Below are 18437 nucleotides of genomic sequence, written 5' to 3' on the forward strand. Positions count from 1 at the left end.
TAGTTTTAACTCAGTAAAACAGATTTAATGCTACAAAAGTTAAGGATGCAAATTTTGCTTGAAATATTATCCACTGGGAATTTGCTTTGCCTTATATCTGTAAGAGCAGGCTCATAATAATGTGAATATTTAATCTTAATTATATGTGATACTTAAAAAACCTATACACACTTCAGAATTTTATGGACACTGTACAAATCTCAAGGGATCATGTGATGAAATAACAAACATAATACCCTCCAAAAGGATTGTGAAAATTAGCATTTAAAATACAAGTCATGCCCAAGCCAGTAGATGAATAGCTAAAGGAACAGTTAATATTTCACACAGTACACAACATAATTTCCACATTCTACAGAAAAATGCACACAGTGAATTTTATATCATTTGGCAATTAAAAAAAACACATTTAATTTTCATATCCAAAACAAACTCCATATGTCACCAAAACGTTCTGAGAATTGAAACAAATGGTAAAAAGTCACAACAGAATTATTATTTTTTTTCACATGGATAAAATAAAAAAATGAAAATATTTCCTATCATGGAGTTCTAATGGATTTAGAGCTATCTCTAGGTCAGGAGGCTTTTAGAGTTTGCAAAGGGCCACTGGGTGAGAGTCTGAGACAAATTTTATTTTAGAGACAACAATCTTTATACATAGCTACTGACTTATGCCACCAGATGTGTGCAGCCTGGGGAGTAAGAATTCAACCAGCAGCCCAGAGACTAGATCCTGCCTCTTAATACTCAGAATCTTCACCTTCTATTCTCATTCAGGACCTTGCTATTATCTTAGCATCCAGATTTCTCTTTATCATCTCCAACCTCTTTTTTTCTTTCTACTTTTTCTTCTCTATTTCAAGCAAGTCTACCTATGGAGTTTTTTTTTTACTAAAGTGCATGATTCACCAATTGCTTTCCCATTTTTATAAATCTATTTAAAAAATATTTCTTAAACAACTCTACTCGCATTTATAACCAAACACATCAGCTGTTCAGTTTGGAATTTTGGTCTAATCCCGATGTGCTTGGATTATAAGAATAATTTCCTTTCGTTGATATGACTTAAAAGCAAGTCCTATTGTTTTATTTACAAAGTATTCAAAATGACTTCTTTCCCCAGTTTGCCACTTAGCTTGTATTTGTCCATAAACAAAGTGATCAAAATAGCCCAGATGCTACTCTCTACAGAGTGTGAGGAACACACAAGGGAAACTGTCAAAGGGGCATATTTGTCTTGAACCAGAGCAGCATGGGGCATTCCTTGAGGCATTACGGTGAGAAGAAATGTTAGAGATAAAGCTTAATTTTATATTTTCCAATAGCTTTTGTTACCTGGAAATACTAGTATTTTCTGCACTTGTTTATTTAGGCATGACATTTTAAAATCATTTTTGATATAATGAAGATTTGAGCTCAGTGGTTTCTATGGCTCTTTCCTAGGGGTGAGTAGAGCTTTGCAGTCCTGAAATCAGAGACGCCTGGAATTGCAACTCTTGTCTTTGCGTCAATATGACATGAGTTGTTAGCTTTCATTGAAGGCACATTTACATCCTTCTTCTGATACAGGGATTCCTGCCCCTTTTTATTCATTCAAACTCATAAACTCACCGAAACTTCTAGAATGTTCTTTGGACTTTGGCAGTCACTTTTGTTTGTAGATGTGCATCTGGAAACAAAAATTCCTTCTATCTATTGCACATAGAATTAAGAAGGCAAAGGCTCCTCTAGCCTGCAAAAGTTTAATATGCTGGAGAAGAAAAATAAAAAACAAAAACTCTTGGTAATTAGAAGATGTTGTCTAGAGCGTAAGTGAGAGTGATAATTATGACCTATTTTAGTTGCATTTGGTATTTATTTCTGAGATATTTTCAAATGTACTTTGATGTTTTCATTTCTTATTCTGGGAGGCTCAAAGGCCCAAAAACATTTAAAAATGAATGAAAATAGAAGAGTCTAGCAAAGGAGATTCTTCTTAATTTTTCTCCAAACATTTTGAGGTAGACATATCCCAAAAGTTGATGATTATGAGAATTTTACTGTGTCATTCACATAAAACAAATAGTCCACCATTTTTTGGAGGCGAATGTCTAGACTTCAATCTCAGAAGTCTGCTTTTAACACAGAGGTCACTCTACATTCTAGCTAGGATGATCACCAACCTGTCGTTAGAAATCTGGACTTAGATGAATGAATAGAAAGAACAGCAATTTCTCTAAATGGATGTTCATATTTGCCACCACATTATAAAACTGTTACTAAAGGCTTTAAACTTTAAATTATTTCAAAGGTCAATGAAAGACAAACTTTTTCAAACTATACCATGTTATAAAGGCACTCAGTACACATCATCGTTTAGTTATCTTGCTAGAAAGTCAGAAATTTCTTGTAGAGCAACTAAGAAAAATTTGATAATTTAAAATAAAAAAGATTACTGTAAAAAAAGCCAATGGTGTTAAAAAGCTCTTAAGAAATACCCTTTTACACAGTGACACAAAAGGCTGTTTAGGGTATTAGAATCTTCTTTTTTTCCCCACTCTTTCTCTTCCTTGTCCTGCAACAAAATGCTTGTAGGGTCATGATCCTGCAAAGTCACCCCCAGAAACCACTTGTACACTACAGGCCTGCTTGAGGAAAAACTTCTATTAGCACTAGCCAAAAAGAGGAAAGAAGGGAAAGAAAAACATCTGGAAATAACTGGTACACAGTATTGAGTGACTCGGGACTTCATCATCAACAGAGTATTTTACCTCTTGCACTGAATTATTAACAAATGCCTCACTTCATAAAGGACTGGAGGTCAGGCTGTTGCAACCATAACCTTAGTCCTCGCATGGACTTAAGAACTGACATTGGCCCTTGCTCAGGTTAAAACAACCCCCTGATCTCTAACCTATGATATACACAGTCCAGTTCCTGATAGACTCTATTATTGTTATTTTAGATAAGAACTTCATCTGCAGAATGAAAAACATAGTTTATTTTTCTAGATTACCCATAGGATGGCTGGAATAATTATTTTTGACCCAGGTTTACAGCTAGTTATGTTATTTTAAATAGTCATTCCAATAACTGTTTTATAATTTGCTGGGTTTTGATATTTTATTGGTGCATAATAACTGTTCTCATTTATTAGGTTTATCACTGCTTTACAGAGGCATGAGTACATTTCAATTAGATGTGTATAAAATGCTGAATCTAAAATTCTTTTCAAATAGAATGAAACGGTCTATCATCTTAGTTCAGCCCACTCAGATAATTTGATTCATTTAACTTAATACACATGTAAAACAAATTGCCCTAGTAAATTTGCATATAAAATAGCACCAGTCCTAAAGGCTCTAATAGAAACAATTAGTTCCATGTTTTTATCTCATAGAAACACTGGTTTCCCATACAGCAAAAAACAACCTTGTAAAGTTTATATTTCATCATTATGTTAGGGAGGAAATAATACATGACACAAATAGTCCTCCTTTTCTGCTTTGCCATTCAATAATGAAAAGTCCTTAAACCAGTTCAAATATATTCATAAGATACCTACTTTCACTTATTAAAATCAGGAGCACTGGTAGAAGTTGCTATAATTATGACTTTAACTCATTATTCAGATTGAGCAAAAATTCTACTGGAAATACCATTTGTTCTTGGAGAGGTAGACATATCTATAGATGCAAATCTGCTCATTTAAAAACCACAAATAGTTCAGGCACCCACCATTGAAAAGAACATACTGAAATTTGCTCTTTATTGGGCCTGAAATTCAGTCTGAATATAGTTTATTTTTGAAAGCATATTAATACATATTAATTGACTAAAAGGTGCTTAGAATATCTGAGTTGTTAAGCAAACATGAAATGTGCAATTCTTTCAACTACTGCTATAAAATTAGTGTTAGGAAATATTTTAAACATTCAATATATCCCTTAAGAATAGATTCTTAATCTTTCACAAGTCTTAACAGACAAAATGTACAAAGTAGTAGCAACAAATATCTACTGGTATAATTATAGAAATTCAATTAGGTATTAGTATCACAGAGATGATACCAAAATATTTACAGGGATTCAACTTTTTTTATATGCCAAACATGATCAATCTAGCAAAACTGCATTAAAATCTTGCTATTTGATTTAGCAGGTTTCGTTATATTTGGAGATTTTCTTTGAGTGTGTTTGTCTAAGACAGATAATCTGAAATAGATTAAAAATTTTTGCAATAGCTGTAGGATGATATTTCTTTCTCTTGACCACTGAATAAATTAATAAGCTTGATAGTAGTTTTTATAACTCTTTGGTATGGATATCAGCTCCAAGATGCTTCAAGTATTGCCCAGAAAAAACATTGACTTTTTCTTGAGAAGTTATTTCTTTTGTAAATATTGTTTCAAAAAGATAAAACTCAAGTGAATACATTAATTCAGATTTTTATTGGTGAAGCAATTTCGCGAATGAAGTGACATTACCTTGTGTGATACTTGGGTACAGATAAGAAAATCACATATTTAATCAGTGCATTTTAATCAGTTCATTTTAAAATTTCAGAAATCTCCACCTTAAAAAGTAGGTACATTTTGCAGAAATGTAAGTTTCTGCAAAATTTTTGTTTTAAAGTCAGTATATATGTCATACTTTTTTTTTGTGATAAAATACTTAATGAGATAGTATAGGCACAAGGGGCAGCAGTACTATAGAACTTATTCTTCAGCAACAATTAAGATAATTTTCAAAACTTTAAGTTTAAAGAAAATGTTTGAATACATTTGAGCCAGGAGTACTCTTTGTTTGCTTATTTATTTATTTTAATATAGCTGCTTTCTCTCTCTTTTTTTAAAAAGATTTGTTTATTTATGCATACAAGAACTGGGCTATAGGCCAGAGGTGTGGGGGTTGAGAGGATTCATCAGAGACAGAGCGGGGAGCAGAACAGGCAGATTGACTGAAATACACTGCTGAGGGGAGCAGCTGGCGAGACAGGAGAGGTCTGCTGTACCATGTGGGTTACTCCCTGGCTGGGGATTGAATTCATGCTGCAGTGGCTGCTGATAGCTTCATAGGTTGCATCTTACCCCTTGTGCCACCAGGGAGGCCCTACAGCTGCTTTTTTTCCTCTGGAAGAATATGTTCTTTATCAAAATATGTTTTTTTGTTTGAATAGCAAACACTATGTCTTCCTATTGGATGCAGTCTGATGAGGTAGAGGATCTGTCAAGCTCTGTATTTTGTAAACTGGTCAGCACTAATTTCCTGCCACACACACTTGTTTTGAGAAGAAAAACTCACAGCAGGAGTTATCCACATCAGCATCTTCTTTTGCCCAGGATAGTGAAATTGAAGACTTGCTGCTGCTAAAAATATTTATTAAACTTTTTCAACTCCCAAATTTGCTTTCACAGGGCTTGAATAGCTAAAACATTTTTTTTTTAACAAGAAAGAAGTTTTAAGTCAGGTAGCACTGGATGGCATTTGATGACATCTTTGTGGCTCTTCCTAATTAAACCAGTGATCCCCTCCAGGTTTATCCAGCTATAGAATGACAAGAGAATCTGTTAATATCTCAAGTAAATAACTTTTAAGTTCTCCTTGAATAGTTGTCAAACATGGAGAGCTTGGTATTGATAAAGTTCTTCAGTCCTGCTTTTCCTAGATGGCAGGATTTAGAGTCTTTGGTCAAAAGGAACAGCAGATTTCTAAGGATAGTGTATAGTGTGCTGTCAATGGTGCTTCCCTCAAAAGACTTCAAAATGTCAATCTCCTTCCTATCCAGTTTTTCCTGCATGCTTCCCTTTAGGAGAAGTTTCCTAGAGAGGAGCATTCCAATCAGTTGTCTCCTTCCTGATCCTTAGCAAGTGACTTGCCTCTGTGAGTTTGGCAGTCGCTCACACCAGTTTATTTTTCTTTATAATATCTATGTGCTGTGGCCTCCTTCCCATTTAGATTTGGTAGCTTTTAACCTAACTTAATTTTACTGCTGCTAATCCTCATATTCAGCTGTTGCAATGTTTTTGCAACGTTTCTTATTACTAAACTATACAGAAAAAGATCCCTTTGAATTTTGTGAACAAATGCTGATATATGAGGAATCTGACGGTGATACAATTTACTTGTTTTGATTAGAATTTCTAAAAATTACATTGTCTTTTAATATTTCTCTAACAGAGCACCAAGAGAATTAGCATACCTAGAACAAATTGTTAATGATGCAAGAAAACTGTAACCACACATTTGACAAATTTGTATCTACTTCTAAGTAAAATGAACATTTTAGGAAATAAATATGGTTTAGGGTCAAAGAAATGAGGACCCTTGATCTTTCTATCTATCCCTCTTCTATCACAGTAATGCTGAGAGCCAGTATTTTCTTAATTTGAGAAATAACTAGTACAGAAAGACTCTAAAAGGGACCTTGATGTTACAGGGAATTGGTAAAGTAGATAAAAAGGAACAGTAAGTCTTTTATCTGATTATGTCATCTAAAAAAGTTATATTAGCACTCACAGTGGAAGAAAACTTCATGGAGATTTCAAGATGGTCTCTTAACATTTGCCTATAATTCTTACTAGATTTAATTGTAGGCTCATGATCTGATTACTTAGTATTATGTTCAAGTACACTCAAGAGATGTAATAATAGTGGACTCTGACCTTCTGCTGATGCTCATGGCTCACTGGAATTATCAGTGTAACACTCAGGGGAAAAATAAAATTTCTTATGGTGCTATTTTAAAATTCTTTTTTTCTTCTTAGCCAACTTGCACTTGAAAAATCAATCTCACCTTGCCTGCGATTTCTAGTTCATGCGCTGGAAGAGCATTACTACATGTAACATGTTTATATTTTGGCTTAGGTACATTAGCATCTGGCGTTATGATTGCAACCAGTAAACTATCCATGTTCAAAATGCATGTGACTCTGAATCTACTACCCAAATGTTGATACCTTGTCCCAAAAGATGAAACAGTAATATAGTGAAAAGAAAAGCAAGCCTATTTTCAAAGCCATGAGTCCAGTTCTCTTTTATTCTATCATGACTCAACAAAGGGATGTTTGCTGAATTAAAGAGCATGTACACAGATAGAAGGAAATAAAAATGATTATTTAAGAAATACTTATCTGAGATCAAATAAGTTATTATGACTGGCCCTGGGGACTTTTGGAAAGAATGGATTTGTTGTTTATCTGTCTCAAGTTAGTAGAAAGATTGTCAAAACTAAAATTAGCCAATCTGAATTCAGGTCAGAAATGTACTCTTGACATCATTGAGGGTGGTGTACTCACAATGACTTTTCCCCAAGAATTCACAGGCAACCTGCTGTGACCAATGTCTATTGCCTTCTCTAGAGTATGAATCCTTTGTTCCTAGGATGGCCTTCATGGAAGCTTTGATGAGTTTTTTTCGTTTTGACTTCAATAAGTAACACTGTGTATTTGAGCTTCCTTTTTTTCTTCCTTGTTAAAAAGAAAACAACCCCATCATTAACTTTCTTAAATGCAAGCCTGCTATTGTTTATATTCCATGGAACTAATAAAATGAATAGCAATGGAAATTTTCTGATGAATGCCTTCTAAATGATTACTATTATTGAATGCCTTTAAATGTATGTTAAATGGGGATGGCATGCTATCAAACAAACTTTATTCTATTTTTAGTGTTTATGGATAGATAAGCTCCACAAAGAAAAAGAAAGCTATCTTTTTCCTTTGTAATTTATAATAAAATAAAACCAGATTGTTTTGGCAGTTTTTAATATCCATTAATTTTTTCCCTATGTTGTCTAAAAACAAAACAAAAGCCTTTTTTTATCACCTATCAAGGATTCATCTTTAGTGTTTGAGACTGGTTTTTCTTCAGAATCTTCCAAAATTTACTAATAATTATTTTCTATCATACTTTAATACAATTTATCCTCATACCAATCACCAGAATTTGAATTTTCAACAAATTACCAATACAGGCAAAGCTATTGTCAGATAACCTTTATTTAGCTAGTCATATTGTAATTGGTAACTATGTAAATTTCTAAAATTTTCCCTTAGCATAATTTGTAGTTTGGCCATAAGTCTACAGTAGAATTAAGCAAATTTTAAGTAGACCTGAAAATACCTTTTTTTTCTTTTTAACCAAATCACAAACACTGCCAGTTATTCCTGTGAGGGACAAACATAGTAAGATTATCTACAAAGCCTGTTAACTCCAACTAGATAATACAAACTGAATTTATTCATCACTACATCCCTCTTCATTCAAGTCAACCATCTTTCTTTTCCATGACTATAAGTAATCCCCCCCCACCCCTCTGAAATATGTATGACTTTTCCCTAACCCAATTTTGTCATAAACATAAACAAGATCCTAGCACAGCCTGGGAAAACCTTCCATTAATTTCCCATTATATTTACAATAAGTGCAAAAAATATAATTTCCCATTATATTTACAATAAGTGCAAAAAGTTGAACCTACATAATATGATGGTGACTTTCTTGCTTGTCTGACTTCACCTGACATCATGCTTCCGTGTTTTGAGCACGCCTCCTCTTCTCAAATATGCTTATCACCCCCTGAGGCACTAGATGTTTTCTTTGCCTGGAGCTCTCTTCTCCCACAATTTATTCCAGGCTCACTCTTGTCTATTTGTCTCAGCTCAGTGTGATTTTTCAAAGTCTTTCCCAACCAGCCAACCTGAAAGAATACCTCTTTTTTTTTTTTTTTAAAGATTTATTAATTTATGCATGCAAGAACTGGGGCACAGGCCAGAGGTGTGAGGGTGAAAGGATTCACCAGAGACAGAGTGAGGAGCAGAACAGGCAGAAAGACCGAAAGCACTGCTGAGGGGAGCAGCCAGAGAGACAGGTCTGCCGTGCCATGCTCCCTGGCTGGGGATCGAACTCATGCTGCAGTGGCTGCAGACAGCCCCATAGGCTGTGTCTTAACTCCCTGCACCACCAGGGAGGCCCCTAACAGAATATCTCTTGAGTTACTTTTCATCATTCCTTATCATAGTGCTTATTTTTATTTTTCTTATACTATATATCATGATAGTCTTTAGATTTTCAGTTTACTGTTTGCTACATGTCTCATCCTGTAGAATGAATTATAGAGGTTTCTAACCAACGTCTTGTACAGCATGTTTATTAGTGTGAATCACTGTGACTCAACAGATTATACCCTCCTCCTTGAATTTGTGAGTCCATTACATTTGGGGATAAGGTAAGAGCAGTTCTTCTATGATACTCTCACTCCTTGTAGTTTTCTGTGATGGCTGTTCCCTTTTTTTCTTCAGATTTTCATGTTGAAATATGTCTGAATTTAGAGGTTGATCTTTTTTTCTTTTTCCATTCACTTCTGGGGTGAACTCATCCAGTCTCATGACTTTACAGAGAATTCATAGTGAGCTGAACAATGATTTCTTAACAATGTCCATCTCCTCATCCCTAAAATATTTGAATGAGTTACCTTACATGACAAACCAGACTTTGCTGGTATGATTAAGAGTCTTAAGATCGAAAGATTATCTTGAATTATTCAACTGGACCCAGTGTAACCTAAGATCCTTATAAAAGAGAGGAAAGAAGGTCATAGGCTGGAGAAGGAGATGGAACCATAGAAGCAGAGGTGGGAATGAAACACTTTGATGATGGAGAAAATGGTGATTGTCTGGAAGCAGCAGAGAAACAAATTCCCTTGGAGCCTTTAGAAGGAACACATTGATTTTATCCCATAAGACTAATTTCAGATATTTGACCTCCAGAACTGTGAAAAACAAATGGTGTTGGTTTAAGTTACAGTTTGTCATAACTTTTTATAGTTACAATAGGAAACTAAAATATTATCTATAGCTGACTTCTCTCAAATATTTATTTTGAGCTCAAACTCACTCTTAGCATACAGAGGCAACTATTTAACTACCCATGTAAGTTCTTCACTTAAGTTTCTAAGAGAATCTTGAAACTCAATACACTTTCATTAAACATGCTCTCAAAATCATTTTTGTAGTTTACATTACAAATAGTAATGGAACTAGTTCAAATGGAACTAGAAATAGGGAATATCTAGTTCCAAAACTTTTGTGAAAACTGAATAGCAGCTGAAAATAAAGGAAGTGCACTAAGAGAACACATTTCTTGTTGAATCTTATCCAGAAATAAAAAGTGACTCTAAACCAGATGATACTTAATGACATTATTTGTTTAATTTCCTTTCCAGATAGGGACTACTTCCAATTAGTGTATGCATATGAATGTAAGTCATCTGCTCTGTCTGTTAAAAGTTATAAACTTGCTCGTGGTAGGCTTTAAGAGAAATTATTTAACATTTATAAATATAGACTTCTTGTGATCATCCTAGTCAATTGTTGAATTGAGTATCTTCAAAAGGATTGTAATTTATACTTTAATGGTTTGTGAGACTTAAATAAATACTCATAAAGTGGCTAGCATTTAATAAGAGTGCAATAGGTGTTAGTTTCTGCTCTTACCTTATTATTTTTTAAATATTTATTTACATAATTATCTTCTATTATTATCTATATTTACAAAGGGAAGTTGTAAATGTAATATTACATAGGGGGCTGTACAATATAGTGGTCTAGAGAGCACCCTCTGGAGTCTATGTAACAGAAACTTACCAAAACAGACAAACCAAAATAACAGAAGAAACAAACTGGGTTTCAGTAAAAAATCAAATGGTAATTTTGCCACCTTGCTTGGTGATTTATTTTATCTGAGGCACAATTTCTTCATGTATAAAATAGTGGTAGTCACTGACTGGGAGAACATTTTCGCACAGAACACTAATGATAAAGGACTGATCACAAAAATCTGCAAAGAGCTGATGAGACTCAACAACAACAAAGAAAATAATCCTGTCAAAAATGGGCAGAAGAGCTAAAAAGAAACTTCTCTGAAGAGGAAATGCAAATGGCCAACAGGCATATGAAAAAATGTTCAACATCACTTGTAATCAGGGAAATGCAAATCAAAACTACCATGAGATACCATCTTACACCAGTGAGATTGGCACATATTAAAAAAATTAGCAACAACAAATGTTGGCAAGGATGTGGAGAAAAAGGAACTCTTCTGCACTGTTGGTGGGAGTACAAACTGGTCCAACCACTATGGAGAGCTGTGTGGAGATTTCTGGACCTACTAAACATAGAGCTTCCATATGATCCAGCAATTCCACTCCTAGGTATTTACCCAAAGGACACAGAAACATCAATTCCAAAGAGCACCTGCACCCCTATGTTTATAGCAGCACTATTTACAATAGCTAAGCTTTGGAAACAGCCCAAATGCCCAAAAATAGATGACTGGATCAAGAAGATGTGGTACATATATACCATGGAATATTACTCAGCATTCAAAAAAGATAAACACATGCAATTCGCAGCAACATGGATGGCACTGGAAGGGATCATGCTCAGTGAAATAAGCCAGAAAGAAAAAGAAAAATATCGGATGGTCTCACTCATAGCAGGAATCTAGAAAACTTTAATAAGGGACCAGGAAAATGAATAACTATAAGAATCAAAATCAACAAACAACTATGAACCAGAGACACTCTATGGGGGTTGGGGGGTGGGGAGGGGAGGGATTGGGGTCAAAATAAGGGGATTGCAATTGTATGGGAAATATAAAAATAAAATTTATTAAAAAAACTAAACAAATATCATAATAAAGTCTATTATGATAAAAAAATAATAAAATAAAATAGTGGTAGTAATAGTGCCAGTGCTTTCCAGTTCAAGAGCCCCAGGACACCTGTACTTGAACAAAACTGGTTACCGACATGTTACAATGAGGGAAGATGTGTGTCATGGGGAACAGTGTAACTTACCAATAAGAGAATATTGTGAAGAACTAACCATAGGATTTGGGCTTATGTTAGGTGATTTTGGAGGGGGCTCAAAGAAGGAATCTTTGTTTTGGATTGGGTGCTGTGGAGAGCAGGGGTAATTCTATGATTCCTTACTTTAATAATTCTCATTTCAAAGACAGAGGGATGGAGGAGAATCAAGCTGTAATTGGTAAAGGAGCAGCAGCCACTCATTATAGCCAGGTTAAGCAGACATTTGGTCATTTTTGTGGTTTGGAAAATGTCCTGGATTTTGTCTGGGTTCAGACATGATTATGAAGTGATGATGTTTTTGTCCTGATCCATTCTGGTCTCCTGATTTTCTGTGAATTAGATTATGTTCACTAGAAGAACATTAAGGCCTAGTGCCAGATGAACTCCTGCTCTCCGGCCTGCTTTTCTCTTTCCTGATAGTTACAATAGTAGTATGTTTTAATTAAAGAGAAAATTCACTTGAACTGTGTCAGATGAGGTTTCACCCCTCAAAATATATCCTTTATTATTTCCACCCCTCTTTTTTGTAAACCAAGATAGTCCTATTTTAAGATACTTTGTTTTGCCATCTTTAAGCTTGATTTCTCATTATGGAAATAGGGACACATTTCCAATTCTTTAAAAAAGACACTCAAAGAAGATAGTGACATCTACTACAGTTATTTCTCTGCTTTCTATTTCTAGCCCAAACTAAAAGAAACTGAAAAGATAATAGAGGTGGTCTTTTAGTGATTTTAAATACTGAATTTAATTATTGTGCTTTAAATAGTATGAATTATGGGTAATCTTAATATATTAGGTAGATAGTATTGAACAGAAGTTAACATGGTCTGTCTAGACAAAGTCAGCTGGGTTTGAATCCCACTCAATCTTATACTGACTATGTAACCTTGATGTGAAGGAAAAAACCATTTCTACATCTCTTCTTTACTCACACACTATACTTTTGCCAACATATGTGTAGATTTCTTGCATCAAGTGAATCTTTGACACCAGTTGGCTGTCCTTCACTACCTGAGATGAGGTCAGACCTCAGCTAAGGAACTCAGTTGTGGTCCTCCCTGGTGGTGCAGGGGTTAAAATCTCAGTGCTCTCAAGCTGTCACCAGCCACTGCAGTCTGAGTTTGATTCCTGGCCAGGGAGCTAACCCACATGGTGCAGCAGACCTCTCCTGCTTTGCCCGCTGCTCCTCTCAGCAGTGTATTTCAGCAGATCCACCTGTTCTGTTCCCCACTCTGTCTCTGGTGAATCCTCTCACCCCCTATACCTCTGGCCTACACCACAGTTCCTGTATGCATAAATAAATAAAAATAAATCTTTTTTTAAAAAAGAACTCAGTCTTGTAAGATTACCCCCTCCACCCCCACTTCAGATGTCAACTGCAGTTCCCCTGTTGTCACCTTTATTTCTGACTGACCAGCTGTAAATCAGAACTCCCAGGACCCCCTACTTGGGCTCTATAATTTGCTAGAATGACTCACAGAACTCAGAGAAACACTGACATTTACCAGCTTATTACCAAAGTCCCTAATAAAGGACATAGATGAACAGCCCGATGAAGAGATGCATGGAGCGAGGCATGGGGAAAGGGGGCGGAGCTTCCACACTCCATGTATGTGGTGCTCTCAAAACATGGTCACCTCATCACCAACCTGGAATCTTTCGGATCCCAGTATTTTGGGATATTTATTTATAAAGGTTTGGTCATGAAGGCATGATCCATCATTAAATAAATTTGCAGCCTCTCTCCTTGTTGGAGAATGAGTGTGTGTGTGGAACTGGAAGTTTCGAACTTCTAATCATGCTGTTGTCTTTCTGGTGATCAGTCCCCATCATACAACTCTACAGGGGCCTCTGCCAAAAGTCATCTCATTAGAGCAAAAACTCTACTGTCACCCAGGAAATTCCAAGGGATTTGAGAGCTCTGTCAGGAACCCAGGTCAAAGACCAAAAATGAGAACATGAGAACAAAAGATCCCCCTGTGCTCTTATCATTTAGGAAATAAACAGTCTTAGAAGGTCTGTGCCAGTAACTGGGGGAACACTAGGAAGTGTAATATTACAAAAAGTGTTTTTAAAAACTCCCATACCTCAATATCTTCTGATCTAAAATGATTTTAAAAATACCTAGTTCACAGGGTCACATGAGAATTAAAGAAAATGAATCATTAAAATGTATAGACAAGTGTCTGACACCTAATAAGCATGAACAGTGAAATAAATGTAAGATAATTATATAGACATTTTATGTAAGATGAAGGAAATTTGGATTTATTGTGTGCTATTGGAATAATGAAAATCAATTGCTTACAATTCTGTGCAAGAAAATATATTAGGTATGTAGAAACAGTTGTAGTATTTGCTTTCAAGGAGCTGACTGTATACTGAGAAAAGCATGATGAGATAAAAACCTAAGTAAACCTGTAAGAATTAAGTATGAATGTCTGTCACTGGCAATATCAATTATAATGCTTTTGAGGAAAGAGAATTAATTTCTACTTATAGTAAATTGCCAAAATATAATGGTAGAAATGGTAGATAAGACTGATACAATTTGACTGTTCAGAGAAATGATGAAAGAACATTCTGGGCAGATGGAACTTCAGGGGAAAATATATGAGAAATCAGATAATAAAAATTACAACGGCAACAATAACACAGCCACAAAAACAAATAGAACACATACTGAGCATAAAACTGAGCACTATGCTAAACATTTGTTCATTATCTCATTTGACCTTCTTCATGACCTTACAGAAAAGGTAGAGTCATTATCTCCATTCAGTGAGGAAAACAAAGCTTAAACAGTTTAATTAATTTCATTGTGGTTACTAAACTGGCAAATGGTAGGCCACAATTTAACCCACACAGAATGGACTCTAGTTCCCCAACTCTTAACCTCTACTGTTCTCTTTTCCCTTAAATAATCTTTGCAAGTGTTATGCTATTTAACATCACTAACAACTAAACTAATCAGTGTGATTGCAGTCAGATTATGCAAGATATTTAATGCAATGTCAGGGATTTTTTCATTTCCTCATGTATACAGTTGCTCCTTGGAACAGTGAAATAACGTAATTTCCTTTTTAAAAGATGTTTTAATCAATAACTCTATTTATATAAGAATTCTTAAACATCCTACCATTGACTTCCCTATTATTTTACATTACTAAATGGAACTGTTTTTTATGAAGAAAAGAACAAAGTGAAGGAAAGGCTTTATTAGATTTTTTTTTCTTTCATTCACATTTGTAGAATAGTCTGTCACAGAGTTAAGAGCCTATATCACACATGTATAATTTTTCATCAAGTTATGAAGCATGTTTATCTAGTTTTTAAGGTTCACATACAGAGATTAAATCTACATACCTAGGCCACTGAGGAAGAAAAAAATCTTTAGATCATTATATTTAGCTTTAGCCGTCAAAGAGCAATGCATGAAGAACTATATTCTTTGGTTAACTCTTCACAAAGCAACAAAAGGGGCCAAAATTGCTTAGTTTTTTAAAAAAGACAAGATGAAGTTTATTCCAACCAATAAACCCATCTGTGTTCAAGCAACCAGCTGCTTCCCTTCCATTTGCTACTTATTGAAATGTCCATAATTTATTCATCTCAGGATACACTTATACATCTGTGTAGAATCATTACTTTGGCTCATCTAATTGTCTTTGAAATTAAATAAACCAACAAACAAGAAACAAAGTGAAACTCAAGGGAGAATTGTCAATGTTGCAAAAGTGTTGAATAGAAAATAAATTCTAAAACTAAGTGACTTTTGTCAAATGGTCAATAATAACCATTGTATGCCTTGTCAGTTAATCATGAATTTTAGTCCTAAATTTACATTTGAAGCTTTTTGGATTCTACTGCATTTATCTCCTTATAAGTCTCCCAATATTTGAATTATATTTTATAATATCTTTGAAGCAAAGTTGTTAAAAAATAGCAATACTCTCTTAGTTACCCATACTGAGTTTGACAGTACAAAGTTGAATTCCTTCAATGTCTATTCCAAATAAAGTACAAATTCGCATTCCATGCATTTCTGGTCTGGTTTGAAATTTGCTTTTTTAAATTATAATTATTTTTTTAAAGATTTATTTATTTATACATGAACCGGGGTATAGGCCAAATGTGCAGGAGGGTAAGAGGATTCACCAGAGACAGAGCAGGGAATAGAACAGGTAGACTGACTGAAAAACACTGCTGAAGGGAGTAGCGGGTGAGATAGGAGAGGTCTGCTGTGCCATGTGGGTATCTTTGCAGCCAGCAGGGATCGAACTGGCACTGCAGAGGCTGCGGACAGCTTCATAGCACTGTGCTCAACTACCTTTGCCAATTATCTCTCTAATTAACTTCCTGACTTCCTTCTTTCTGAAACAGTCACCTCTGTGTATCCCTTACAGGGCTTCCCAGCAAGCAATGATTAGAAGAGCTACTGGGGATGAGCTGAGTCTCCACAAGTGAGGAAAGGATCCTAGGACGTTGTCATTCACACTGGAGGTATGACTCCATGGAAGACATGGACTTCAGGTAAGAAAGAACTGAGTTTGAATCACTGCTCTGTTCTTGCTAATAGTGCATCTCGGATAAGTTATTTACTCTTTTCTGACTTTTGAAAATCCTACCTCAAGAATTTGTTATGTTGTGTGAAACAATGAATATATATTTTCAAAATGCTTTGCATAGTACCTGGCACAATAATACACAATAAATGTGAACTCACTTTTAAAGTGGATACAAGCATCAAGTAATAGGGCTAAAAGATTTTTAAGGTCCTTTCCAATCAGGGGGTTATAACTCTTCATTTCTTAAATTACTTCTTTGTACCTAAATTTCTGTACTCAAATTCAATCTGTTAGAGTTTTCCCACACCACCAAGCACTTCTCTGACATCATCTGTGTGTCCTGCAGTTCAACTCAATTCTAACATGAGTTACCTGGAAAATAACATCAGGTCCCACAAGTTAAGAGCTCTTTTTTCTAGACTGCCCTCTCCCTCAGAAGTCAGTTGCAGATCTTGTTATTACCTATGCTTCTGATCTACTGGCTATAAATCAGAGCTAAGGCACCCCTCCTTGGATCCTAGATTGGCTCACAAAACTAGCTAGAGTAGTTCTCAGAACTCAGAAAACCAATTTACTTGCTAGATGACTAATTTACAAATGATTTCAAAGAATACTAATCAACAATCACATGAAGAAATAAGGAGTTTCTGTGCTAGTGGACTTTGAAGTTCTACAGGCTGGCACATAGAGCTCCAACCTGGAAGCTCTCTCAACTTTTGAGCTTTCATGGAGACTTCATTACTTAGGTTTGATTGATTAAATCACTGGCTATTGGCAATTAAGACAACATCCAGGCCCTCTATCCTCCCTGGAAATCAGCAGCTGAAGCTGATTCAGACTCTTCAGTTTCATTTGGTTCCCCCGAGTACTAGCTCCTGTCCTTAGGTGCTTCCAAATGTCACCTCATTCGCAGAACAAAAGACCCCTATATGATTTTCACCACTTAGGAAATTCCATGACTTTTAGGAGCTCTGTGCCATAAATGAGGACTCAGACCATGTATATTTATGATATATGAGTGGCTAAGAATTGTGATCCTTAAGTCAATTTATTCATTAATTTTGTTTACAAATATTGCAAAAGTTAGTCACACAATTTAGCAACCTGTGACTATTAGATTCAGGCATACAGCAGTGGGGTCTAACTCAAGAAATAAGAATACCTAGAGTAATTATATTTGAACATGTGGTCAGACACATTCTAACAATGGGAAAGATTTTTGAATCTCTCTCTCTCTCTTTCCTGTATTATAAACCACAATATCACAATACCTCTCATTTTGCATGTAACTTATACAGCCCTTTAAAAAAATGATCTTCTCAGTTATTCTTTTCTCCATCTACTGATAGATAAGTTGAAGGCAGACATGCTATTACTTATTATTATTTCCTCCAGGGTGCCATGGATCAGATTTTCTAAATCTTATTTCTGTTGATGAAGCTGATAAATGTCTTTGAAAGACTTCTTCCACAATGTATTAGTATTAATTAACTCAGGTTACGTGGGTGCTTCTGATATTCCTAAAGAGTAGGGTGGATAGGGGCTTTGGAAGTTGTAAAGGAGTTGATGATGTCCTAAAGATATCTTTTATTCCCAAGTAATCATTTAGACACCAGAAACATCTGGTTCATTTAATAGGTATTTGCACATTTTATGCTTGAATTTGCTTAAAGATTCATAGAGTGACAGCTTTGTACCAAATTATTCTTTATTGGTTTCCAGTGCCTTTAATGTGGTGGTGGTGATGGTGATGGTGGGGTGTGTGTGTGTGTGTGTGTGTGTGTGTGTGTGTGTGTGTGGAGGGCAGGGGGTGGAATCAATCTCTGTTTTTCAATGCTTTCAAAATATTCAAATAGGGTGGTTTTAGTACTGACATGAGAAAAATGAGCAAGACCAGCTTCTTAGTACAGGTGGACCCAAATATATGTGTAAAAGTTGCCAGGATAGACTAAATTCTGAAACATTACAGTAATTGTCTTTTATAGAGATTGCTAGAGGTGGAATTCTGCTCTT

General features: G+C 35.2%; 1 long non-coding RNA gene across 1 annotated transcript in view; it reads left to right on the plus strand.

Annotated features, from left to right (window-relative positions):
• LOC129146792 (uncharacterized) overlaps window positions 1-18437 on the plus strand; it is a 173997-nt gene that overhangs the window by 22894 nt on the left and 132666 nt on the right. Inside the window, exon 2 of the long non-coding RNA XR_008554019.1 lies at window positions 16263-16389. This is a non-coding gene — a long non-coding RNA (uncharacterized LOC129146792). The remainder of the gene's footprint in view (window positions 1-16262; window positions 16390-18437) is intronic.

The sequence above is a fragment of the Talpa occidentalis genome, unplaced genomic scaffold, assembly GCF_014898055.3.
Source record: "Talpa occidentalis isolate TD23 unplaced genomic scaffold, MPIMG_talOcc4v2.1 talOcc4.4, whole genome shotgun sequence".
Taxonomy (NCBI): Eukaryota; Metazoa; Chordata; class Mammalia; order Eulipotyphla; family Talpidae; genus Talpa; species Talpa occidentalis.